The sequence below is a fragment of the Vombatus ursinus genome, unplaced genomic scaffold (assembly GCF_900497805.2).
Source record: "Vombatus ursinus unplaced genomic scaffold, bare-nosed wombat genome assembly UNPS02011572.1, whole genome shotgun sequence".
In the NCBI taxonomy this organism is placed as follows: Eukaryota; Metazoa; Chordata; class Mammalia; order Diprotodontia; family Vombatidae; genus Vombatus; species Vombatus ursinus.
In genome coordinates this window covers 1,590,990-1,617,829 of record NW_020951350.1, presented here as the reverse complement: position 1 = coordinate 1,617,829, position 26,840 = coordinate 1,590,990, and the positions used below count along the sequence as shown (strand labels likewise).

The window sequence follows — 26,840 nt, the reverse complement described above, 5'->3', positions numbered from 1 at the left end:
AATTTTCCCCATGAGGCATAAACTGCATAGGTATCTAAATTCTGCCCCAGTATACCCTAACATTCAACTCAATCCTTTTTTATTTAAGTACCCTGTGACATTACGTCCCTTATGTCTATGTTCCCTTGAAATGCATTGTTACATTGGTGGGGTGCAAAGTAGGCAAATGAAATTAGGGCACATATCTATTGCATGTAGAATATTAGCATTGGAAGGAAACCTTATCCATAAAATGTTAGAACTGACTTTCTCTCTCAATCCCCACAGTAGATATTCCAAAGCTAGGGGTGGGGAACCTGTGGTCAGGAGGCCACATGTGGCCCTCTAGGTCCTTAAGTGTGGCCCTTTGACTGAATCTAAACTTCACAGAACAAATCCCCTTAATAAAAGGATGTGTTCTATAAAACTTGGACTCAATCAAAAGATCATACTCAAGGACCTGGAAGGCCACGTGTGGTCTCGAGGCCGAAGGTTCCCCACTCCTGTTCCAGACCTTCTCTTCTCTCCTCAAGCCTCCCACAACACTTCTTCTTTGCTCTCCTCTCAGTAGAAGATCTTGCCTACTAACTTACTGAGAAATATAGTCCATCTATCCTGAGCTCCCTCCTCTCCCCAATAGTATGCTTCAAAAGCCTTTTTATATCACCTATTCTCTTTTCCTCTGCTGTAGTTTCTGATGAAGAAGTGGCCCCTTTCCTTGCCAAGGCCAACCCCTTTTCTCATGTCCTTGCAACTTTGAAGGTAATGTGGTATGTTGGATAAGGCACTAGACTTTGAGTGAGGAAGACTTGAGTTCATATCTGGGCTTAAACACTAGCTGTGTGACCCTGGGCAAGTCCTGATCCTATCTGGTGTCATGCACTGTGCTAAGTGCTTTGTAAGTATTATCTAATTTGATCTTCACAACAACCCTGGAAGGTAGGTGCTATTATTATCCCCATTTTATAGATGAGGGAACTAAGTCAAACAGAGATTAAATGACTTGCCCAAGGTCTCATAGCTAATAAGTATGTAAAGTTAAATTTGAACTCAGGTCTTCCTTACTTCAGACCCAACGTTCTATCTACAATGCTACCTAGCTGCCCCACAAACATGCCCTATCCTTTATCCTTATAAAACCTTTCATTTAACAGTTCCATCCCCTCAAGCTGTCAGCTTATATCTCTTTTCTTTTTCATAGCCAAATGCCTAGAAAAATCTATAGCTCTAGATTTTTATATGTGCTATATACAGTTATCCCTTCCACATCACAGAGGTTAGGGGTGTGGTGCCCCCACAATCTGGAAAATCCATCAGAAAATCCACATAAACTTTTTTGGCCTTCTCCTTACCAGAGAAGAAGTCTGATTTTTTTCTTTTTCTTTTGTGGAGTGTTTACAGTACTTTATTGTAAAATTTGGGTTAAGTATCTGGTCATAGGCTATATGTAGGTCAGTGCTAAGTAAAAATACTTTTTCTGTGTCATCTGCTGGCTTTCGAGGGTCATCTTTGATTTCTGCAAAACTCCCCCAAAATTCCCATTTAATTTCTTATGCCAACTTGTGATAGGAGAAAATCACGATGTGGAAGGGATGCAGTCTATGCTTGTTGACCCCCTCACCACCCCAGTCATTTCAGTCATGGTCCCTTGTATAAGTGTCCTCCTCTCTCTGTGCCTCAATTTCTCAGTCTCTGAAATGAATTGATGTGTGTGTGTGTGTGTGTGTGTGTGTGTGTATGTTCAAGAGGTGGGGGTGGAGGGGATGATCTTTAAAGTCCCTTGGAATGCTCAATACATATGACTCTGTCTTTCCCTTCAAAGACAAATGTTTTGATGTCTGTATATACAAAAGTTACTAAAATGGTATATGTATTAAAGAGGACTTTCTGGACACTCCACACATATTGAATAATTAATTGATTGATGACAGTCAATTAGATTCTGAATGATATTTAAAAGATAGTCTAAAATAGGGTTTCTAATTTTTTTTACATCATGGACCCCTTTTGCAGACTGAGGAAGACTATGGACCCCTTCTCACATTAATGTTTTAAAGTGCATAAAATAAAATACATAGAATTACAAAGGAAACCAATTATATGGAAATAGTTATCAAAAATTTTTAAAGAAGGGGCAGTTAGGTGGCGCAGTGGATAGAGCATTGGCCCTGAAGTCAGGATGACCTGAGTTCAAATCCGACCTCAGACCAAACACTTGACACTTACTAGCTGTGTGACCCTGGGCAAGTCACTTAACTCCAATTGCCTAAAAAATTTTTTTTTAAAGAAGTCCGCAGACCCCAGGTTAAACTCCTGTTCTAAAGACTGAGCTTTATTTAGTCACCTTCCCTTACTTTCTTGGCCCTTTCTAGCAAATGATAAAGACATTATATTTAAACTAATCATATGTTATACATACTATATTATACTCTCAAAGTTCAACACTGAATTTTATTGTTGTTGTTCAATTGTTTGTTTTTGTCAAAGATATTGGAGTGGCTTGCTATTTCCTTGTTCAGCTCATTTTATAGATGAGATCATACACAGGGTTAAGTGACTTGCTCAGGATCACACAGCTAATGCCTGAGGCTAGATTTGAATCTTCCTGACTCTAAACCCAGCACTTTAGCCACTGTGCCACCTAGCTGCCCACTCCATTGAATTACCCTACCTTATACTACTAACACTATACTAGTATACTATACTTACTATACTATACTATACTATACTATACCATACTATGCTATACTGTGCCATACTATGCCATACCATGCCATAACATCTGTATTATACTACTATACCATACCATACTGTACTATACCATACTGTACTATAACATAATATACAGTATAGTATACTACAGTATACTATTAATACTATTGCAGCATTGTTACTTTGAGCTGCCCTGTGCAAAGTACATACACAACTGAACTATATACCTGTGTAAGTGGACTCTTACCTGTACAAGGTGCTTGGGTTGTGTACTTTCTGTGATATTCACACACATTTACTAAGTGGAAACTTGTGTGTGATGGGGTCCCACATGTGATGTGGAGCTTCAAGTGTAATGATAATGTTGGCCCCAGAAATAAGAATTTATAAAATCCATGGCTTCTCTTACTCTAAGGAATGATTTTGATTTCTTCACTGAGAGATCCTAAGGTCCCCTGAGAGAGGGAAGAGAAGCCGTTTGAGAAGAATCAGTCAGAGAGACAGGAAGAGAACCAGGAAAGAAGAGTATCGCAAAAACTCAAGTAGAAGAAAATATCTAAAAAGAGAAGGAGTTGGGGGCTAGAACTGGGAGAAAGCATCAAAAGTTGCAGAGTGGTTGAAAAGGATGAGGACCAGCAAAGGTCTTCTGATTTAGCAATTAGGAAATTTCCTAATAGTGCTCATATAGTAAACACTATGTAAATGCTGGGGCAGTGGATAGATTGCTGGACCTGGATTCAGGAAGACTCATCTTTGTGAGTTCAAATCTGGCCTCAGACACTTGCTAGCTATGTGACCTTATGCAAGTCACTTAACTCTGTTTGCCTCAGTAAAATGCATCTGTAAAATGAGCTGAAGAAGGAAATGACAAACCACTGCAATATCTTGACCAAGAAAACCACAAATGGTGTCATGAAAAATCTGAAACAATTAAAAAGCAACAACAAAATGTAAATGTTAGCTATATTATATCATTGTTGTTACTATGAGATGAGAGAATATGATCAACCAGGTGTCCTCATTCCCAGGTCAATGCATTTTCTTCAGTAGTCTATATCTCACTTTGAGACAGTGATTTTAATCCAGATTTTGTTAAGCCCTGGTGGTGAAGTTGGGAGAGAGTTTCTATCTTAAGAACTATAACAAATATCTCAAAACATAATCAACTTGAATCCATAGAATACAAAAATGTAAAAATCCATAGAATGTAAAAATCAAGGTTCACAAAACTCTTAACATACATTATCTTATTTGATCCTCATAAGGATTATTCCCATGTTAGAGTCACAAAACTAGCAAATGTCAGAAGTAGAACTCAAACCTTTCTCTCCTAACTCCAGGCCCAATGCTTTCTCTTCAGCATATGATCTCTGTTAGGAGAGATTTGAGAGATCTAGGGGATCAACTAAAATATTCAGTCTTATATCTTTTTTATCACATGACCCAGAAGTCCCAGGGCACTTTATGCCATATAACATATCTTAAAGTATTTGTTGTTCAGTTGTTTTAGTGGTGTCTGACTCTTTCTGACCCCAGTTTGGGATTTTCTTGGCAAAGATACTGGAGTGATTTGCCATTTCTTCTTCAGTGGATCTATTTTTTCAGGCAATCAGAGGTTAAGTGACTTACAGTAAGTGTTATGTATCTGAGGCCGGATTTGAACTCAGGTCCTCCTGAATCCAGGGCTGGTGCTCTATGCACTGCACCACCTAGCTGCCCCTGACGTATTGAATTCTAATACAGTATTTAAATACATTGATGGGTTCCTGATCTCATAGATTTGCCAACCCCCTCAGCTAAAATAGATTACAATTACTCTCTTCACAAATTGTAGCTGAAAAAAAAATACTCATCTGGTGGTCTGCCTTTTGGCAATGAGCCCTTTCTGCATTTAGCCAGGCTGGTGTGCAGAAGACTGATACAAGGTCATCTCCAGGCCTGTAATTAATTAACAAGCATTTATTAGCCTACCACTAACTCCAGCACTGAGCTAGCTGCTGGGGATACAAAGATTAAAATAAAACAATCTCTGCTTTTATCAGAGAGACAATGTTATAAAGATAAACATGTGCACCATACAGACAAAATAAACACAAAGTAGTTGTTGGGAAAGGACCGGCAGCTGGGGGCTGGGGTGGAATGGGGAGGGCAGATCAGGCAAGGTCTCAAGTTGGAGGTGGAGCTTGAGCTGAGCTCTGTAGGAAGCTACGGACTGGAAGAGGTGGAGGTGAGAAGAGGGTATATTTCAAGCATGGGAGTAGCCTGTGCATGTGGAGAGGAGATGGAACACCATCTGTGCAACTGAGCAAGAAAGTCAGTCTGGCTGTGCAGGATGGGTAGTAACGTGTGTGTACGTTACTCAGTTTGGGGAGTGCCCTTGCCCTGCAAATGGCTCTTGCTTGGGATTCATATGGACTTGGGTTTAGTCCCTAGGGAGCCTAATCCCAAAAAGAGAAGATTCAGGCTTTTTCTTGCATTCATTTTCTTGCTCATTATGCCTTTACTCCAAAAATTCTGGGAAAAATCTCTTAAATAAAGCATATGCATGGCTCATGTCAAGAATCTCCCCTAGGGGGGCAGCTAGATGGTGCAGTGGATAAAGAATCAGCCTTGCAGTCAGAAGGACCTGAGTTTAAATGTGGCCTCAGACACTTACTAGCTGTGTGACCCTGGGCAAATCACTTAACCCCAATTGCCAAAAAAAAAAAAAAAAGAATCTCTCCTAAAAGGGATTAATAAGGTCTCTTAGAGAAGAGTTGCATTCAAATCTAGCCTCAGATACTTACTAGCTGTGTGAATCTGGGCGAGTTACTTAACCTCTGTTTGCCTCCATTTCCTCATCTATAAAATAGGGATAATAATAGCACCTACCTCCCAGGGTTGTTGTGAGGATCAAATGGGATAATATGTATAAAAAGGGTTTAGCACAATTCCTGGCACATAGTAGGTGCTATATAAAAACTCATTGTCTACCTTCCCTTCCTTCTTCTAGAAAAGTATTCAATGGATGAAGTAGGTGTCTGGTATAAAATGGCTATTTATTTTTTTCTGCTGTAAAACAAATATTCAGAACACAAAATATTCATATGTACACATAAACACACACGAACCAAACCATAACCTATCACCTCTATCATATTCTCACAGGAGGTAGGAAAGACTCCCAGGAGAGTCATGGGGCTCTTAAACAGGCATTTCAGGGTCAACTCAGATCTGTACTGTGAGCAGGAACTGAAGGTCCATATAATCTGACCAGATAGACATGCACGGCACATCAGCCTGGCAGCGGGCATCTCTTCTTAGAAGACCATGGCTGTAGGAAGCTTCTCTTCCTGAACAACCAGTATCCAATTCAGTGACTTCCAGAGTTACAGGAGCTGGATATGTTTATCCTTTAGGATTGTTGTTTAATCACCTGTGCTCAGGGAAAGAGGAAGTCAAGGACTTGAGATCCATGTTCAGGCTTAACTAGGCTTTTGTGTATTCATACTTGTCATAGTTGCTATCAAATATTTCACCTCTCTTCCCCTCCCATTCTCATCCTCACATTTCTCCTGTAGGAAGTCTCAATTGATACATTCAAAAAAAGAAGGAGAGGAAGAAGCTAACTTTGGCCTCTCCTTTTCAATGCTGCTCAGTGTATGGTTCTACCTGGTATCCAATTATCTTCTGCAGATCCCCGAGTCACAGAAACACAACCATGCTTGACCTTTAGCAAGAGGCAAATTCTTCCCCCTTCTTGAAACCATAGTGCACATGCCCAGATTCATGAGAAGCGTTAAAGTCCAATGCCCTGTTACCTATAATAAGCCTGGAAAGGTAACTCCGAGCCAGGTTGTATAGGCCTTCAAGGGCCAAACAGAGAAGTTTGTATTTGTGCCACTGCAGTTTATTAAATCTTTCCAATTCAGCCAAACCTGCCAGAGCTTTCAGTCTACTAAGAAATATAGCCTCAGGGTACAGTCTACATTGACCACAAATAGGCATCAGAAAGTGACCTTAGTGGGGAATTTTGGGATAGGGATGGTGACAGGACCAGTGATTTCATTGGTATAGGGAACTCCCAGTTGAGAAACCTGCCTTTAATTAATGCAGATTGGCTTATGGTTTAAAGGGTTGTCTAGGGCATTGAGGCTTGCCCAGGGTTACATAGCCAGTATGAGTTAGAGGCAGTACTTGAAGCCAGGTTTTCCTGACCAGCTCTTTATCCACTTGGCCAAGCTACCTCTGTTTGTGGTGCATATGCATATGAAAAATGCATCCTTTTTAAATAAATGGACACATATGCACACATATATGCGCATGTGCTCACACACAAACACACACACACACACACACACACACACACACACACACGCACACCAAAGAGAATGGCATTACTGTTCCTCAAAATAATCCCACTCTGTGAGCTGGCTTTGGAAACTGAAGCTGGGGTAAATGTAGTTCCTCCGCCTAGGACTGGCGGGGCTGGGTGGGGTGGGGTGGGGTGGGGGGAAGGTACTGAACAAATTGAGACTTCGAGTTGGGCCAAGTTCCCTATTCTCTTGTCCATTCGACTTGGCCCCTCCTGCCACAAAGTCATCACATCATGTCAGTCTCCATCTCTGCAAGGTCTTTCCAAACCATGGTTTGATAGAATCAGTGAATTTTGAACTGAAAGGAACATTAGGGGTTGATCTTCTAGTCCACCTCACCCCCCTCATTTTACAGATGAGGAAACTGAGCCCTAAAGTGGTGGGCTACCCTGCCTACACAGCATTATTAGGATTAGAAGCCAGGTCTCCCGACTGCCTATCCAGAAGTTTTCCTGTAGCCTACTTTTTTCTTTACTTTGAAAACACTAAATTGCCTTAAATGATAAAAGAGGTAAAGGGGAGGGGGGGTGAGAAGAGAGCTAGCCCATTTTTTCCACTGTCCCATTGAGTAACTGCTCTCCTCTTCTCATGCTTCCTGACCTTTCTCTTCTTTTTCTCTGGGGAAATGTGAATGCTCTCAGAAAGGAAACACTCAGAATTGCTTCCAGCTATAGCTTAAGCTCAAATCAGTGGTTTGGGGGTTTGATGGGACATGGGCCAATACCTGGAAGAATGCCCAGAGGTACATTCAATTAGATAGAAACCTGTGGGATTTAAAGAGCACAGGACTGGGAGTCAGTATACCTAGGTTCTCCCGTCCATTTCCCTCATGATCAGAGTTACATGGGCCTCCTTGCTGTTCCCCAGCACATGCCACTCCATCTCCCAACTCCTCTCCCAGCTCCAGGCCTTTTCATCTGCTACCCCCCCCATGCCTGGACTCTTTCTCTCCTCATCACTGCTTCCTGGCTTTTCCCCGCTACTTTAAAATATCAGATAAAGTTCCACTTTTTGCAAAAAGCCTCTCCTAGCCATCCTTAATTCTCATGCCTGCGTTCTGCAATCATTTCTAATCATCTTGATTATATTTTGTTTGTAAATAGTTGTTTATAAGTTCTCTCCCTTTAGACTGTGTGCTCCTTGAGAGCATGGACTGGTTTTTGCCTTTATTGGTATCTTAGTGATTAGCACATTGCCTGGAATATTGTAATAAATGCTTCCTAACTAGTTTTAACTTTTTCCAAGGGTGGGGAACCTTTGGCCTCGAGGCCACATGTGACCCTCTAGGTCCTCAAGTGCGGCCCTTTGACTGAATCCAAACTTCACAGAACGAATCCCCTTGTGAAGTTTGGATTCAGTCAAAGAGCCATTTTGAGGACCTAAAGGACCACATGTGGCCTTGAGGTCACAGGTTCCCCACCCCGGTTGGTTCTACTGCAAAGTATTTATGTGAGCTTTAGTAGCCACTTTATTCCTCTGGGTCTCAGTTTCCTTCCCTGTAAATGGGAGGGTTGGCCTAAAAAGATTTCTAAGGCTCCTTCCCTTGGTTTTATGAGGCAACACCATCAAAATAAAGCGGCATATTTCCTAAGAGTCCAATAAGATATAGTTCTGAAGATCCAAATATAGAGGGAGGTCAGAGAGGAAGGGAAAGAATTATGCTAGGTCTTGTTAAATAGGTAGACCACTATGTCCAGTGATCTGTGGCTAAAGCAAGTATATTTGTTTAAATCATTTCTGAATTTTTCCTTTCAGGACATTAGAAGAAAACTGAAAATTGATTTCTGTCTAGAAGAGTTAACATTGAAAAATATCTTTCTGTGGATGAATTTAAAGCACCCCTCATATCAAAGGAAGTGAAGGAAGTATAATAAGAAAAAGCTGGAAAGGTAAGAAAGCTGGGGTTCTAATCTAGGCAGTGTTGTTATCAGTCAATCAACAAGCATTTACCTGCCCACTATGAGTCAGATTGACACTGTGCTTAGCACTAGGGGTACAAAGACACAATGAAACAGCTGTTCACTGGACAAGACGTCCCATCTTGAGCCTCTTAGCAGCTGTCCTCCATGACTGCATTTCCTCCTCTGCTCAGTCTGCTCTGAATCTTTATCAGTGTCATCTCCTCTTAAGCCTTTTCTGAATGTATCTCTCTTTTCAAATCACCTTATATTTACTTGGGTAAAGCAGGTAAACAGCAGGCCCCCGTGGTCTGATCAGGCTGTAGCATACCCCATGGGGAGAGGAGCCTGTTCCTTGGTTACTTCTGGAGAAGCATGTGGCTCAATGCTGAAGGGATTGTCACTTTGGCTAATGCAGCAAACCTTGGGTGGTCCTTTGGTTCCCTAAATTGTGATGGTTGGAATATGGAGAGGTTTTGCTGAATCTATGGTCAAAGAGGCCCAGGAGAGGGCCATTTAGTGTATCTTAAAAGGAGTGACTTCATCCTTTGGCTCTCTCTCTTTTCCCCTTGAGGGGGCATGTCAGGGCTTTTTGAGACCCTTCTTGGAGGGAAGAGGGAGGACTTTTTATTTTCCCCTCTGCTAGCAGAAAGAGCACAGGGAAGTTAGAGTACTTATGTTGGCTTAGATGAGCCTAAGCTTGTACTTTAAACTATCGTATTTTCTTTTTTCTCTTTTTCCCTGAGCTTAGGTGACCAAACAGAGGTCCCAAGATGGATCACTGTCCAAACTTAGAGGCAACCTTGTGAATTTGGGTAGTGTGAAGATAATTGGCCCCTCAGTCAGAACTAACTGGAAACAGGAAGAATTTCTGCACTAAAGAGGATGACCACTTTCAGGAGGATAAAACCAATTCCTGGCCTGCATAGAAGACAAAGACTTGGAGGGAATTGTTTGGAGAGTGTCAAGGTAAAATATGAAACAGCAATTTAACAGTCCCACAAACTGCTTTGATAGCTTTGGATGTCAACCTCTTGGGAGAGTATTTTAGTAGTTATGTTACTGTATGCTGTTTTGAATCTTTGCTAATATTTGCTTGCATATTAAACATTTCTTTTATATGGATGAAATAGATAGCTGTCCCATACATGATTTACATTCTTCATTGAATTCTTTCTACTCCTCTCTTGATTCTTTGGGAAGGATCAAGACAAGATCCAACCTTAAGGTTTAAGTAATTTCCCCAGGGCTTTGGGAAGTGTAAAGTACCATAGATTACCAGGAAAGAGCCAAAGCTCTATCTTTGCAGTCCAGACTCCACCAGGACTGAACCTAGTCTACCTAAATGGGCTTGGTCTGAGAGAGACCTCTAAAAGGAGGGAAAGAGAGGAAAAAGACAGACAGAGACAGAGACGGAGAGAGAGAGGGACAGAGAGAGACAGAGAGAGAAGGAGGGAGACACACACACACACACACACACACACACACACACACACACACACAGAGTCAGTCTCTCCTCACTGGGCCCAGAGCAGTCATTACTATTACACTTTTCACAGATATATTATATACTGCCAGTGAAATGTAAGCACTTTGAAAGAAGTGACTGCATTGTTTTTTTTTTCTTATTTGTATTCCTATAAGGTAGAACATATTAAGCATTGCATATAGTAGGCATTTAATAACATTCATTGGATTGAACTGAAGTACATAGGATGTTGCTAAATGAAGAGGGGTGGCTAGGTGGTGCAATGGATAGCATGCTGGGCCTGGAGTAAGAAGGGCTTGAGTTTAAAATGGGCCTCAGGCGCTTACTAGCTGCGTTAGCATGGACAAGTTACTTAACCCTGTTTGCCTCAGTTTCCTCATCTGTAAAATGAGCTAGAGAGGGAAATAGCAAACCATTCCAATATCTTTGCCAAGAAAACCCCAAATTGGGTTAGACACACCTAAACAATAACAGTAACAAGAAATGGAGAGGTATTAGGTAAGGAAAGAGCACGCACAGACTCTTACATAGAACTTTGCATGACATATGAAGAGGAGAATGTGGAAACAGGTCTAACTGGAGTGGATGGTCTCATGTTATAATCTATAGGACATAGGGGGAAGGCTAGCAGATGAAGAGCCTTGAATCCCAAATTGAGGAGGCTTAATCTGTCATAGAGCTGTAGTAAGCATTAATCATATATCTAGAACAGGAGTGGACCTCAGAAGTGGTGCAGGCCTAGCTTCCGTTTTACAGATAAGAATACTGAGGGCTAAGTTTTGCTCAGGTAGCAAGTGTCAGAGATGGGATTTGAATTCAAGTCTCCTGAACCCAGAACCTACCACACTCTCCTGGATAGCCATTGCAGTTTATTTGAACAGAACACCTGACATGAAAATAATAATTTACAACACTGTAGTATTTTATAGTGCTTTCCTCACAACCACACTGTGAGAGGAAGGAGTAAACTAGATAATCTCAAGACATTGTGGTAAAATGGGAAAGGTAACTGGATTTAGAATTAGATCGCCTGATTCTAAATCCCTCAACATCTCACCTTTTTTTTTTTAAGACAAATATTGTCTCATTTGATCCTCACAACAATCCTGTGAGGGAAGTACTATCCTCTTATTGCAGATGAGGAAACTGGCTGAAAGGGATTATTAAATGACTTGCCCAGGATCACAGAATTATAAAGTTCTGAGGCAGGATTTGAACTCAAGCCTTTGCTAGATGCATCACCTCATTACCTCAAGTCAAATAATGTCCAAGGTGGAATAGCTAGGGTCTCCTTACTCCCAGTTCATCACAAGTTTCCTACCTGCCTTTCTGATTAAAATATTCCCCATCCTCTCTCTGCTTTAGGGGTTAATCCAAAAGCTTTCCATCTTCCTAGAAGGAGCCTTTATTAAGAAGGTAACAGGTAACCCAGAAAGATTAGATCATTAAGAAAACTAGGCCTTTTTGTGGGAGCTCTTCTCTTGGTATCCCAAAGCCCTAGAGATTTTCAACTACTTTTAAGAGAGTAAGAGTAGAAGGGTAGGAGGAAGAGATTACCTTTTAACCCAAAGTAGCTCAGACAAGATAGATTTGCCAATAGGATCATTCAGTTCTCTGTAGGGAGAAAGGATTATGTTATGGGACAATACTCAAGTTTGCTATTTAGCAGTAAAGATTAAGATAGACTATCAGTTCCTTCTCTGCTTACTCTACACCAGGTGAGATTTCGGGCCCTAAAACCAATTGAAAGCCTACGAGCAGAGCAGTGAGGCTAATGTCCAGAAGAGGGGAAAAGAACATCAGTAGTTGGGAAATAAATGACTTTTCTGAATCCTCTTCCCTCCCCCCCTTCCTTTCTTTAACAATCTGAATTAGTTATCACCCTAGAATGGTATTATTTGGGTAGTCTCAGGGATGTTAATGGAAAATTCATTGCAGACAAACAGAATCCGGTGACTTTAACTCCATTTGATAATGAATAGTTCCCTAAGGCTTCTGGAAAGGGAGAGGTTCAGTTGACACACCTAAGACAGCTGTTAATCAGTTACAATTACTATTCCCAAGGTTACACCTTTAGAGCCTTTCATGAAAGGATCCTTAGAGATGATGATGATCATTATAATCATCACTGAGATTTATCACCGGGGCCCTTTGAATCTAAACTTCACAGAACAAATCCTAAGGCTTCAGTCAAAGGGCCGCACTTGAGGACCTGCAGGGCCACATGTGGCCTCGAGGCCACAGGCGTCCCACCCCTGATATTACTTTGTAAAACACTGTTCCTATAGGTAGGTCCCCATTTTATAAAAGAGGAAACTGAGGCTCTGAGAAAGAAAAATGTTCAAAGGGGCTGGATGAGCTCTCATAGGGGATATTAGATTTGATTTGGACATTTACTGAATATCTATTGAAAGTATATTGTTGGCGAGGTTACACAGTTTAATGGAACAAGTCCTGAGGTTGGAGGAATTTCAGTTCAGTTCAGCAAATATTTGTTAAGAGTCTGCCACATACAAAGCACTGTACTAGGTGCTGGAAATACAAAGACAAAAAAATGAAACTGTCCCTAAGCTTAAGAAGCTTATATTCTCTTGAGTCAGAAACTTGCTTTTGCACCTTGCCTCTGTCTCTAAGAATTTTCTCATCTTTCTTTTCCTTTTCCACTTCCCTTCTTTTTTTTCTCCTTTCCCCTTCTTCTCTGCTTCTTTCTCCTTTTCTTCATCCTTTTTGATTTTCTCCATTTCTGACCTGGTCCAGTTTGCCCATCCTTAGGAGACTGGTGGACTCCAGAGGGAGCTTACCTTATAGGAGTCTGAATTAGTGTAACCAGTAGATTAGTTTAGCCTATGATAGCTCAGAACTCCTCAAATTCAAGAGATCTCACAGCCTCAACCTCCCCAGGAGCAAGGATTACAGGTGTGCACAAAACTCCTAGCTCTAATCTTATTTTTACAGTTGGTGAAACAGAAAATAGAAACTGGAAAACTAGTTGCCTACTGGTCAGTTGCCTAGACTAGAGTCTAACCTGGATTCTATCTGCTGGGTCCATGCTTTTCCTGCTAGATGATAGGATATATGGGATGGCAGGAGGACTGGCATCGCTGGTGTGAGGGCTTACTGAGCCCTTTTCAAGTCTGTTCATTCATCTTTGGGATTCCCCTGATTCATCCAATTCTTACCTGTGGCTCCAAGAAGCTGTAGCTTGTGCACTGGCCACACTCTGGTAAAACTCAGCAGACAGGCTAAACCATGTTGAGGGTAACTGATAGTTCTCAAACCCTTCAGTGAGTTAGGGGAATATCTACCCCAAGCACGTGAAGACTTTCCCTTACGAATGATCAGAAAACAATTTGTTCCAATGGCTGCGAAGGTGGCTGAAAAAGTCACAATAGAGTGCTTAGAACTTGGTCAGGTATAGAAGACTCCAAGGTCATCTGCTGCATCTTTGGGCCACCATTCATTTTGACTCTTGTCCTGTTACTGGACTTCGATGATTCAGTAAGAGAGAGTAAGGTTAATGACTTTATGTAACTCTGCTTCCCTTAAATCACCCCATAATGTCATTGGTCCTCTTCAAAAATGAAAGACAAACAACAACTAGACCATATGGTTCTTGATTCCTTCTAGAACCATGTAGAACATGTCTACCCTAGCTTGATTATCCTGATTTTATCTCCTAAAATCCCTTCCAGCTTTAACATCATCTTACTCAATGTCTAATGTTCTCTGTTTCGAGGTTCCTTTCAGTTCTAACATTTTACATTCTGTATAGGAAGGGGACAGAGATCTTTGCTGTTGTATAGGCAAAAGCCTCCAATTCTTCCTCTGTCTTCTCCAACATTGTTAAGTGCCTATCTGAGCTGTATCAGCATTTCATACTAAATTGCATGGTCCAGGTGCTAGCTGCCTGCGCAATGAAAAGATTTGAAAAGAGTTCATTTGTACTATCCCAACTGGGAGGGAGGGCTAAATACCTCACAAATGTGAGGGAGAATTAAATGAAAAGTAGGTAAAAAGTCTTGATAATTACCATAAGAAAAGAAAAAAGGAAAAAGTTAGATGTGACACTTCAGGTTGTGCTGTCTGGAGTCCCCAGTCTTGGTGTTATAAAGGCATATATACTCTGGCCATACTTCTCAAGTAATAGAACCCAGCCTTGACCTAAGTAGAACCTGACCTCACAGTGCCAGTTCTTGGCAAAGGACCTCACTCAGCCCGGCTGACATGCTTGAACTCCTGAAACAGACCCAAGTTCTTGTCATTGAAAATTCAGCTTGAATAACACAATCCATTAAACATTCCCCATACAGTGACCTTCTTCTGGTGAGGATGTCCAGGGAGAAATGTATGACCAAGGACTATATGCAGAGCTGCTATGAAGAACCTTATCAAAATAAGGTTAACATCTTAGGTAATTCCCTTCCCCTTCCTCCTGTAAGCCTTTCCAAAAATAAAATCATTTTCCCAACTTTGTCTAGTACTTTTGAAAAGTGCCTCCTTAAGAGACATTCTACCCTCTCTTAGCAGCCCTTTGGTAAAAACAAGACAATTCAGCTGAATCACAGTGTTACTTTAGGGCATAAAATGTTAGGATACAGATATTAAGTAAGGCTCCCTACATGACTCTGGAACCATTCTTTATCTCCAGATTAGTGTAGAGTGTTTTGTGTAATAAAAATTATGCAAATATAGCTTCAACCTCCATTTAGCGCATTTTCTACCAATGACTAGTCAGGAACCATAAATTAAAATAGCAAAGCATTTAATTGGGACCCAATAGCAAAGTAAATAACATAGAGAAAATTGAACTATAAGATCATTCTCTGCCTCTCAAACAAAGAAGTACAAATCTCTCATGGAAGCCTATGTTAATGTGAGGAAAAGAAAACAATTCATACTCTGTGGTGATTGCAGCACCTCTTATGGCTCCATCTCCTGACAAAGGAGCCTGATGTGTCTTGAAGCATTCTTTTCTTTACCTGCTGTCTCTCCCTTGGCACGATCCTGGCACTCCCCTTTCTGCTGCTACTCTACTCTATCTTTGCAGCTCTCACTCACTGAAGTCCCTCTTCTCTCATTGCTCAATATCTTCTTTTCTCTCTCTCTCTCTCTCTCTCTTTTTAGTGAGTTGGGGTTAAGTGACTTGCCTAGGGTCACACAGCTGGTAAGTATCAAGTGTCTGAGGCCAGATTTGAACTCAGGTCCTCCTGACTCCAAGGCTGGAGCTCTATGCTCAATACCTTCTTCATTGAATTGCTAAAACCTGAGTTGTTGTTTCTTTTGTTTTTTTTTTTTTGTTTTTTTTTCTTTTGGCAAGGCAATTGGGGTTAAGTGACTTGCCTAAGTCACACAGCTAATGTTATGTGTCTGAGGCCAAATTTGAACTCAGGTCATCCTGACTCCAGGGCTGGTGCTCTATCCACCGTACCACCTAGCCGCCTTATCCACAGGTTTTTTTGTTTTGTTTTGTTTTGTTTTTTTGGCGAGGCAATTGGGGTTAAGTGACTTGCCCAGAGTCACACAGCTAGTGAGTGTTATGTGCTTGAGTTGTTTTTTACTTCCTTTTGTGAGGCCAACATATCTCAGGAGCTTACGGTTCTACTTGGGTCAAAGCTGGGTTCTATCATTTGAGGAGTTTGGCCAGAATATATTCTTTTGACTTGAATTCTGGCAACTTTCACCTATGCCTTTATAACACCAAGGTTGGGCACTGCATACAGCATAACCTGAAGGTATGCTCAGTTACTTCCCACTTAGTTCCAGATGGGGTGGAAGTATGCTTACTGGGGAAAAACTAGAGAGTGACATGATAGAATGGAGGAGAAGGAAATGGGAGAAAGTAGTAGAAATTTCCTTACTCATTTTTTTATTCTATGAATAGAATAAAGAAATAAAATTATTTGATTTATCCATTCAGTTACTATGCACAGTGAGGTACGATAGAAAGCCCCTTGGACATGAATTCAGGATGCCTGAGTTAAAACCTGACATCCCCAGGCACTGGACAAGTCATCCCAGATCTCAAAATCTTGATTTCATCACGTGTAAAATGAGGGCATTGGCCCACATGACCTCTAAGGTCCCTTCTAATTTTAGACTTCTCTAGTTCTAGGTCACCTCATCTCTCTTAGCCTTGATTTTTTTTTTTTACTTTCTGGCCAGCTTGGTGTAAGAAACTTTCAGTTTCAAGGTTACAAGACCCATATTTAGCACAAAATGTTTTTTGATTTTTTTTTCCTGAGAGGCAGTATGGTCCAGTGCAGGGGTATTTTGGAGCCAGCTCATGCCTGTGAGAGTTATTTATTAAATTTTCAGGGTGAGTATTTGCGTCTTGGAAATTGGTAAATGTCACAGATCAAGGCTTGCTTTATAGTTTTGTTGATTGTCTAGACTGAAGAAAGCGATAGAGAAATATTAATAATGAAAAATTTAAAATGTGTATGCAAACTTTTTTTTTTTGGTAAATCTAGTTGGTTGTTAAATATTTGCCAGCACACCCTTGGTCCAGTAGAAAAGAACACTAAATTTTGAGTGAGAGAATTAATTTCAAATCCCACTTCAGATATGTATTAGTTATGTGGCAAATCACTTAATTTCTATGGGCCTCTGTTTCTTCATCTGAAAAAAGAGAGGTTGGACTAGATAACCTCTAAGATCCCTTTCACCTCTAAATCTGATGAACCTATGGTCTATAAAATGAACATAATAATACCAGCCCTGCCTGGCATGCATGCTTCACAGGGTGGGTTATAAGTAGAACCTTTGTAAAGATTTCCTCCTCTAGGGAGATACTTCACTGGATTGTTGCTCCCACCCAAGTTGTACTAGGAATATTCATATTTGACACTCTCACTAAGGAGAGCCACCAGTTCCTCTTATAAGCACATAGACCCATAAAGGTGAAAACATAACAAGGTCAGTTGTGAATTAATGGGCAAATGAAGGACTTGGACAATAGATCCAAGCCCACTGGTTGGCAAAACCCTTTGCCCCCTCCACACATGGACACACCATGGGCAATTCTATCCCCAGAGACCTGTTCAGTCTTTCAGATTATGGTACAGCTTTGGGGTAGGCTCTAGCAAAAGGTGGGGTGGGGGAAGGGAAAGAGGCCAGGGTGTATTGTTCTCTGTTGCTCTCAGCCTCTTGTAGCTTCCTGTGTTGCTCAGCTGGTAACGGTTACTGCTCACAGACCCCACTCTCTCTTCTTCTGTAGCTTAGTTAACAGCACCATAATCCTCCCCAGTTTCACTCCTAGTTCAGCACCTTTGATGAGGAATCTTTAGTTGCGTCACTCCCCAGTAGATGGAGCTCTCCACATACCCCAGGATACCAGCTCTTTGCCCTATTATGGACTGACCACTTCAGAGACCCTGCCTCACCCAACTGCACTAAAACTCAAACACACCTCAGGGTTAGAATCTATCCATCCCTTTGAACAATGTTTGTTAAACACAGATCTCACAAATCCTCTCCCTTTCATACTAAGGGTTCTCTCTAGGTGCTCTCTTCTAGAAATAGCACTTTTCTCATGAATCTTTAACCCCACAGAGGCTTGTCGATCTTTTGCGTCTTCCTACCCACAACACTTCAAGACCCTTTTGCATCAATGCCTGCCATCCACCAGGATTTCTACATTTTCCCCCAGGGCTTGCCATCCTCGCTAGGGCAGTTGGGCTGAGTTAGTCAAATTATCCTCCAGCTGCTTTGAGTAAGTGTTTCAAAAGAGAGGGGGGAGGGACAGAGCCATATGATTCAGGTGTGGGTGAACTAAGAGAGAAGGAAATTTGCAATTTTCAGAACATAAGGATCAAATTCTTTAAAGATTGAAAAGCAGTTTATAACTGAATAATTAATTCTCAACGTACTAATAATTAATGCCTCATAATAGAAAATAGAGATGTTACCTGTGGCATCAGGGGTGCCCCTTTCCAACGGGGGGCGGGGGGGGGGGGGCGAATCCCATTATGGACTCACATGGATTCAGTTCAGTTCTAGGTGGAGCTTGACTCCAAAGAGAGACGGTCTGGCTTTTCTAAAACTCACTGCCTCATACACCCCTATGACAGAGTAGAACTCCAAAAAAAAAAAAAAAAAAAAAATCTTAAACAAAGTTCAGATATGGTTTCTGCTAGGGTCTTCAACAAAAGAATTTACACAGTCCCTTCTAGAAAAGTTACCTAATGTAGAAAGTACTAAATATCAGGTGTTGAACAGTTATTTATTTCCTCCACCACAAAAGAATAATTAAAATGAAAAAAACCTCATAAATGTACATTAACACAAGCTGAAAATAAAAGTTGTAATCCACCACTTCTATCATTCTCTCCTGGGAGGCAGGAAGGACTCCCAGGAGACTTGAGGGTCTGCAGAATAGATTTTACTTTCACGTATTTGCACTGAGCAGCAACTCCAGCTCTGGCCAGCCAAAGAATAACTAACCCTCCTGAAGGCACTGCTCTTCTTCTATGAGAAGGGCTCCATTCAAAAAAAAAATCATCTCCTCATGCCAATCAGTGCCTCAAAACTCCCAACCTCTCAAACTGTGAGGTTACTGACAGCTGGAAATATCCACCTCTAAGGACCGTTCTTTAGTTACCCGTGCTTAGGAAAGGAAGTACATAGCTGAATTAACAGTTAGGAATATGTTTGACATGATTGTACAAGTATAACCTATATCACATTGCTTGCTATTTTGGGGAGGGGGGTGGGAGAGGAGAGAGGGAGAAAAATTTGGAACTCAAAATCTTACAAAACTGAATGTTGAAAACTATCTTTACATGTAATTGGAAAAAAAATACTATTAAGTACAAAAGAAATTAGAAAGAAAAAAAGAAACAATCAGGGACTTGTGGTCCAATTCCAGGCTTGTTCAAGCAAGCATGTGTTCTCACTGTCTTGTGTTTATTATCATCATAGTTGCTTATGGGGAGAAAAATGGAAGATAAATTTTCTCCCTTCCCCCACTCTAGAAGGTCCAAGAAAAATGACTTTGTCAGGGTAGCTAGGTGGCACAATGGATAGAGCTCTGGCCTTGGAGTCAAGAGGACCTGAGTTCAAATCTGGCCTCAGACACTTGACACTTACTAGCTGTGTGACCCTGGGCAAGTCACTTAACCCTGTTTGCCTCACCAGAAAAAAAAAGAAAAGAAAAATAACTTTGTTTCCATTCCAATAAAGAGGTTACATCTAAAAGAGATGCCACAATCCTTATGGCCCACAGAGTGAGCAGCCTTTCTTGACTCCATCAATCCCAGACTCCCTTGTCATGGTGACAAAGGGAGATTACAGTCATGCATGCCCTTTAGCAAGGGGCCATATGCATATATCCCTTTCCAAGGAGTCAAATCATACCTGATCAGTTCTTTGGGAGATGCTCCAATACAATCCTACTACTACATTCTTCTCCCAAATTAAATTTACTGTCCCAACAAATCAAATGAACTACTTTTGGCACATTTGTTCACATCTTCAATTCTGAAACATTCTCGGGGGGGCGGGGGAGGGGGAGTCTGGAGGTGCTTTAGCATTTTTTTTTCAGGTGCTTCCCCCATAGCATTTCACTAGAGTCTCAACAAAGTCCATGTGACACAGTTTGTAAAGACTTCCCGAATAGAGTTGCAAGCAGTCCATTTAGCACAGTTCATAGACAACACTTAAATGACCAGTCTTTACGATGACCAGATTGACCATAGTTGGTGGGATTAGAGATTACAATCACTTCCCAAACAAATTTATACAAATTCAACAACATTTAATAATGTTCACATAAGTTACCACCTGGTTGGTACTTATAAGGGCCCAACCAAAAATAATTAGAAAAGGACAAAAATTAAGACTGAAAATATACAACTAAGAAAAGTGAGGGCAGGACGGGGAAGAAAGGGAAAGAAAAAGTGAACTTCCTCTTTCAAGAACAAAGTATAATGCTGAATAAATTCTCAGTGCATATGGAATTCTCCCAACAGAGATGGAGAATATAGAATTTACTGGAAATCACTCTGTCACTCTCAGGTGAGAAACCAAATTGTTTTGGGTAAAAATATCTTCTTAGGTCCCTCCAGCAAATAGGGCAACCCATTAATTTCCCTATCTGATCCCCTGATAATTCATTGGACAAGCCAGATGAAGAGCAGATAAAATCTTTCTATGGGTCCATGCAACAAATAAATCACCTAGTGTATACTTGAAAAATCATTGGCCATTCCAAATGGAGGTCTGAACTCACTTGAAAATAGGGCAAGTAGGGTAGTTCAAAAGAAAGCAAAGAAACTTAGATGTGTGGGGTTTTCAGAAAGAGATTCATCATTTGGGGTTTATTGGACTCAATTATATTAGAGATAAGCTTCCAGCATATCACCCATAGTCTGGGATGGGGGCTTCCCACAAGGAGCTCTGGCCCTGGGCTCAAGAAGAAATGGGTTTGGTTCTGGAACTGGATCGTTACAGTTCTACCCCAAAGTAGAACTCAGGGGAACATCTATTATGCAAAACTTAGGTATGACTGATGTCTAAGATCTCCTAAAAAAGGATTAATAGAGTTTATTCTAGAAAAGTTACTCAGTGTATGAAGTAGTGGATATCAGGTATAGAGTAGCTATTTTTTCTGCTACCACAAAAATAAGCGCTTAAAAAAACCCAAATATCTGTACTGTTCTATAGCAATGTAAGGTCCATATCTTCTGGCCAGCCAAGGATATATGGGCTCATCCTCTTGGTGGTAGTCATCTTCTCTGAGAAGGGTACAATTGTAGGGAGTACCTCCTGCTGACCAACTAGCACCCAATTTAGTGACTCTGGACCTTTTGAGCACATGAGGTAGCTGCAAAGGAAGGAAAAATTCATCTCTCAGGACTGCTGTTTGGTCACTTGTGCTAAGGGAAAGAAATACAAAGCAGAAGAGGTAGCTGGGGACTTGAGATCCAATCTAGATTCACCTGGGCAAACACATGTTCTCCCTTCCATGTGTTTATATCTGCCATAGCTGCTGCTGGGGAGGTAGAAAGGAAAAAAAATCCCTCTGCCTTTCCTCTTGATGGAAGATCAAGAAAAAGCTGGCACTGGTTAGGTCCCACCCAAGAAGCCGATTTATGAGACAAGCAAGTGTCTCTCCTTGGTTTGTATGGACAAAAGAGTGGGCAACTCTTCCTGGATTAGTTGTCAGTCTTCTTTGCTAAAAACCATGCCCTACCATAGTCCTCCTATCATGGGGATCAACGGGTCACTTTGGAGTGTCACATATTCCTCCCCTTAGAGCTAAAGTATGCATGCTCTGTCCCCATGGCAATTCAATTTCTTCCTTCCCCCATCATCCTCCATCCACCTCCCCACTACAGAGACAACTAAAAATGTTTGTAGCAGCATGGTATTAAGGAATGATGTACCTTAACACCTCCCTCATTCATTCTCCCTAATTCACTCACTTACTCTCATGACCATTACCTTATTTCATTCCCTTGTCACCTGTTGCCTGAATTATTGCAATGACTTCCTCAGTGGTATCCCTTCCTTAATTCTCTTTCCATTACACTCCATCCTCCACCAAGTTGCCAAAGTGATTTTCCTTATATTCAGTTCTGAACTAACCTATTCTGTAAACTCCAGTGTCTTTCTATTGCCTTTAAGATTGAAAAACAAATAAACTCCTCTGTATGGCTTTCAAAGCCCCAGTCTCTCCATATGCATAGTACAATATAGGTATATTCTGTCTATATATGTATATGTTTATATCACATATATGTATATAATTATGATAATATATAATTTAATTTATAATTAAAATACTATGTCATTCCCCATTGCAGACTAGTTTAGGAAAACTGGCCTTGTTTCACACACACACACACACACACACACACACACAGAGTCTGGTCCATCCATAGAAAGTGTTTAATAAATGCTTGTTTGACTGACTAACTTCATTGCATATCTCCATGTGCCTTGGCATTAGCAGAACCCCATGCCTGGAATGCACTTCTTCCTCACTTCTGGCTTGTAAAATCCTTCACGTCCTTGAAAGGGAAGTTAAAGGAACAAGCTTTTTATTAAGTGCCTACTAAGTGCTGCCTTCAACACTAAATTTCTTGATTCTACCCCCTCCCCCCCCACAACTGCTAGTACTCTCACTCCCAAAATTAATTTATTTATTCTTTATACATTTACATATGAACATGCTTTCACCACTAGTAAAATGTAAGTTCCTTGAAAGGAGGGACTACTTCATTTCTCTGGAACATAGCAGGTGCTTAGTAAATCTTTGGTGATTATTTGATTGATTGATTGAATGATCACAGGAGACTATGTTCACATCTTATGCCTTACATTTTTTAGCTGTTTGTTTCTGGGCAATCACTTCAACTTTCTGTTTCAGTTTCCTTATCTGTAAAATGGGGATAATGATACTTACCATGCCAGATTCACAAGGCTGTTGTGAGGAAAGAACTCAGAAATATGAACTAGTGTTAAAGGAAGATTGGAGTTTTTTCTAAGCTACAAAGACCAGTTTATTCCTTTAAATAAGAGTATGTCCTCCCTCTTCTAACATGTCAAAATTAAGACCTAAGCCTTCTTCAGGAGCCCCTGATCTGTTGTGGAAAACAGACCTCTGAATCCAGTGAAGCTAATGAGGTATAACTAGCTGCTTTTTTTTTCCTTTCATTTTTAAAAGGGGCATTAAAAGGCTTTTAGAAACACTATCCAGAGGAATTTGATTTTTAAAAGGAACTACTTTACATTAAGCAACATGGAAAGACTACCCAAAATTTAACCATTCTTTCTGGGGAGCTGCCAAAATTGGAAGGTTATATGTTGTAGTGAAAAGAACTCTGACATTGGCCTCTAAAGCTATGGGTTAAAAAGCTGGCCTTTCCACCTGCTAACTATGTGACCATTGGCCAATAACTTACCTTCAGCTCTGGGCATCAGTTTCCTCATCTGCAGAATGGACTAATGATACCCTGGGGTGTTGTGAGGCTCAAATGAAATAATGAATGTAAAGCACTTCACAAACCTTAAAGTGCTATATAAATGCCAGTTATTATTAATATTATTAGCCTACAGTAACCAGGCCTCTAGTCTGATAATGATTTCATTCCCTGAGGCTCCTATTGCACTCCTGCTGAGCTTAAGTCATGTTTGTAGAGCAATACAAGGATGTGCTGGTAATGTTTGTTTAACAATCAGCTCTCTGGGGGAAGGGGGGAAACCCTAAGCACATACACTTTCAACTTTAATCTGCATTATTAGCACTTTCTTAAGTCTAGACAATCAATAAACAATAAATTAAGCCCTGATTTGTAGCAGTTTAGAATTTCTGAAATGTAAATGTTCACACTGAAAATTTAACTCTCAGAGCTGGCTCCAGCACACCCTGATGATACCTAAGGTCCCTTCTACCTTCTGCAAGTCTATGACACAGAAATCATAAATATCCAAAACCAATTCAGTTTGAGAGATGAAAAGCTGGTATTTTGGGAAAGTCATGAATGACGTAATCTTAAAATCAGTCCTTGGAGTATCTTATGTATATATGGTTATGATATTCATACACACAAATCAATGAATAGAATAGAATACAGCATTTAAAAAGATTCTTGGGGAATGTAACATTATTAATATGTTTGAATTTAGAATTATGGAAATGTTTGCATTTAGAATTATGTGAGGACAATCCTAGACTGTTCATATCCTTTGACCCTGAAATTGAACTACTGAGCATATACCCCAAGGTAGCCAGACAGAAAGAAAAGTTATATATGTACCAAAATGTTCATAGCAAGGTAGTAAAAACCTTGAAAGAAAGTATGTTTCATATATTAACACTTTATTGACTCTATTACCTGCTCCTTCTGTTCTTTTGTCTACTAGGCTTGGAAGGGGTCGTGTGTAAAATCAATTGGTAGAGGTGTCCTGATCAGCTTCTCCTATATCCCCATATTTAAAGCAACACTCTTTTCCCCCCAACAAACCCACTCTTCTTCCAGACTTCCCTGTTACTGTCAAGAGTACCAATATCCTTCCAGTCAACCTCAAAGACATTCTCAACTGCTCACTTTCCTTTACCCTCCAATAAGTTGTCAAATGTTGTTTCTTTCTCCTTATCTCTCATATCTATTTTTTCCCCCTCTTTACTCTCTTAGCAGTCTCCCTAGTTCAGACCATCATCACCTGGATTATTGCAGCTTGCAGTAGCCTCCTAATTGGTCTCTCTTCCTTGTCTCTGTTCAGTTCAGTCAACATCCTCCATCCAGCTGCCAAAGTGATTTTTCTGAAGTGTAGATCTGATTACATGTCTTAATACAAAATGAGTAAAGTACAGTACAAGGAAGATCAGAGCAAATCAAGAGAGTTAGCAAATAAAGTAAGCTGGCTTTACTGAGGGGAGATGCTCACAATGAAGGGAAGTCAAAGATGATAGGTCATTGCTGTTATTATTCAGTGGTTTCAATCATGTCTGACTCTTCATGATTCCATTTGGGGTTTTCTTGGCAAAGATACTGGAGTGGTTTGCCATTTCCTTCTCCAGCTCATTTTATAGATGAGAAAACAGGCAAATAGGATTAAGTGACTTGTCCAGGGTCACTCAGCTACTGAGAGTCTGAGGCCAGATTTGAACTCAGAAAGGTGAGTCTTCCTGACTCCATAGCACTCTATCCAGTGTGTCACCTAACTGCCCCCCCTGACAGGTTGTAGGAGACACCATAATTAGTTAAGTTTGATGGGTTTTTATTAGGTTATTTGTATTACTCAGGACCATGTATTGGAGAGAGGGATCAAGGAGTGTGGACCTAAGGACTGGTCCTGATTTATGCTGGGGGAATGCTGAGGGAATTGTTGGCTAGTTGATATTCAAAATTCCCTACACAACAAACTTTTAGCCATTACTTCAGGTCTTACTTTGACAGGGTAATTTTAGGGTATTTGAGCTTCCTGGGTCTTCTTCATTTAGAGGGATGGGGAGGCTACTAAGGTCTTTATGCTGTATCACACTCCCTTGCTTATCAAACTTCAGGGGATACATATTACCATTGGATTTAGAATCAGAAGTCATCAATTTCCTGCATTTGACATCCAAATCTCTTCACAAGCTGGCCACAAGCATGCATTTCTGTATTTAAACATTACTCTCTTTGACATCCTCGATGGCCAGCCAAAGTGGCCCATTTTGGTCTTCTTCACACACAGCTCTCCATTTCCCATTTCCATGCCTTTGTACTGGCTATGTTTCCTATGTTCTCTCAGAATCCCTTTTTTCCTTCAAATTAAGCTCAAGTACCATCTTCTACATGAAACTTCCTGATCCCTAGCCCCAATTATCTTCAATTTATTTGATATATACATATACATGTATATGTACAGTGCGTCTCAAAAGTCTTAGTGATGGATTTTTTTTTTGATAATGTATAGAAGGGCTAATGATTTTTTTTTCAGGCAATTGGGGTTAAGTGACTTGCCCAGGGTCACACAGCTAGTAAGTGTCAAGTGTTTGGTCTGAGGCCGGAATTAAACTCAGGTCCTCCTGACTTCAGGGCCGATGTTCTATCCACTGCACCACCTAGCTGCCCTAGGGCTAATGATTTTTGTGGGGATGTTTTATAACCTGCTATTTTCCTGAGGTTATAAATTTTTTCTACTAATTTTAGTCAAATTTCTAGGATTTGCTAAATAATCTTATCATCTGCAAAAATTAATAAATTTGTTTCTTCTTTGCCTATGGTTATTCCCTTAGTTCTTTTTCTTGGCATTGCTATTATATTTTTAGAAATGTATTTTATAACTATGGCATTAATGGACATTTTCGCTTTGTCCCTGACCTTATTGGAAAGGCCTCTAGTATTTCTCCATTATAGATAATACTAGTCATTGGTTTCAGATAGATATTATATACCATATTAAGGGAATTTGCATTTATTCCTATGCTTTCACATCTTTAAACATTAAAAGATATTGCATTTTGTAAAAAAAATTCTGTATTGCTAAAAATTCTGTGATTTAAAAAAATTAATGTGGTCTATTATGTATAGCTTTGTTAGTATGGAGTCTATTTGAGCATGAATTCCTGACAGTTATTTCATTTCATTATAGTGCATAATCTTTTTAATAGCTTCTGTAGCTTGTTTTATAATATTGTACTTAATATTTTTGTATCAATATTCTTTAAAGGTTTTATTCCATCTGTTTCTTTTTCTGAGCTCTTTCTCCCTGGTCTGTGTATCAGTAACACAGAAAAAGTTTGGCAGTATGTCATCTTTTCTACTTTTTTCTTTTTTTTTTTAAGGCAATTGGGGTTAAGTGACTTGCCCAGGGTCACACAGCTAGTAAGTGTCAAGTGTTTGGTCTGAGGCCAGATTTGAACTCAGGTCCTCCTGACTTCAGGGCCAGTGCTCTATCCACTGCGCCATGTAGCTG

General features: G+C 40.4%; 1 pseudogene; it reads left to right on the top strand.

Moving 5' to 3' along the window:
• The window catches only part of LOC114038987, a 36,547-nt pseudogene that overhangs the window by 8,136 nt on the left and 1,571 nt on the right, over positions 1 to 26,840 (top strand).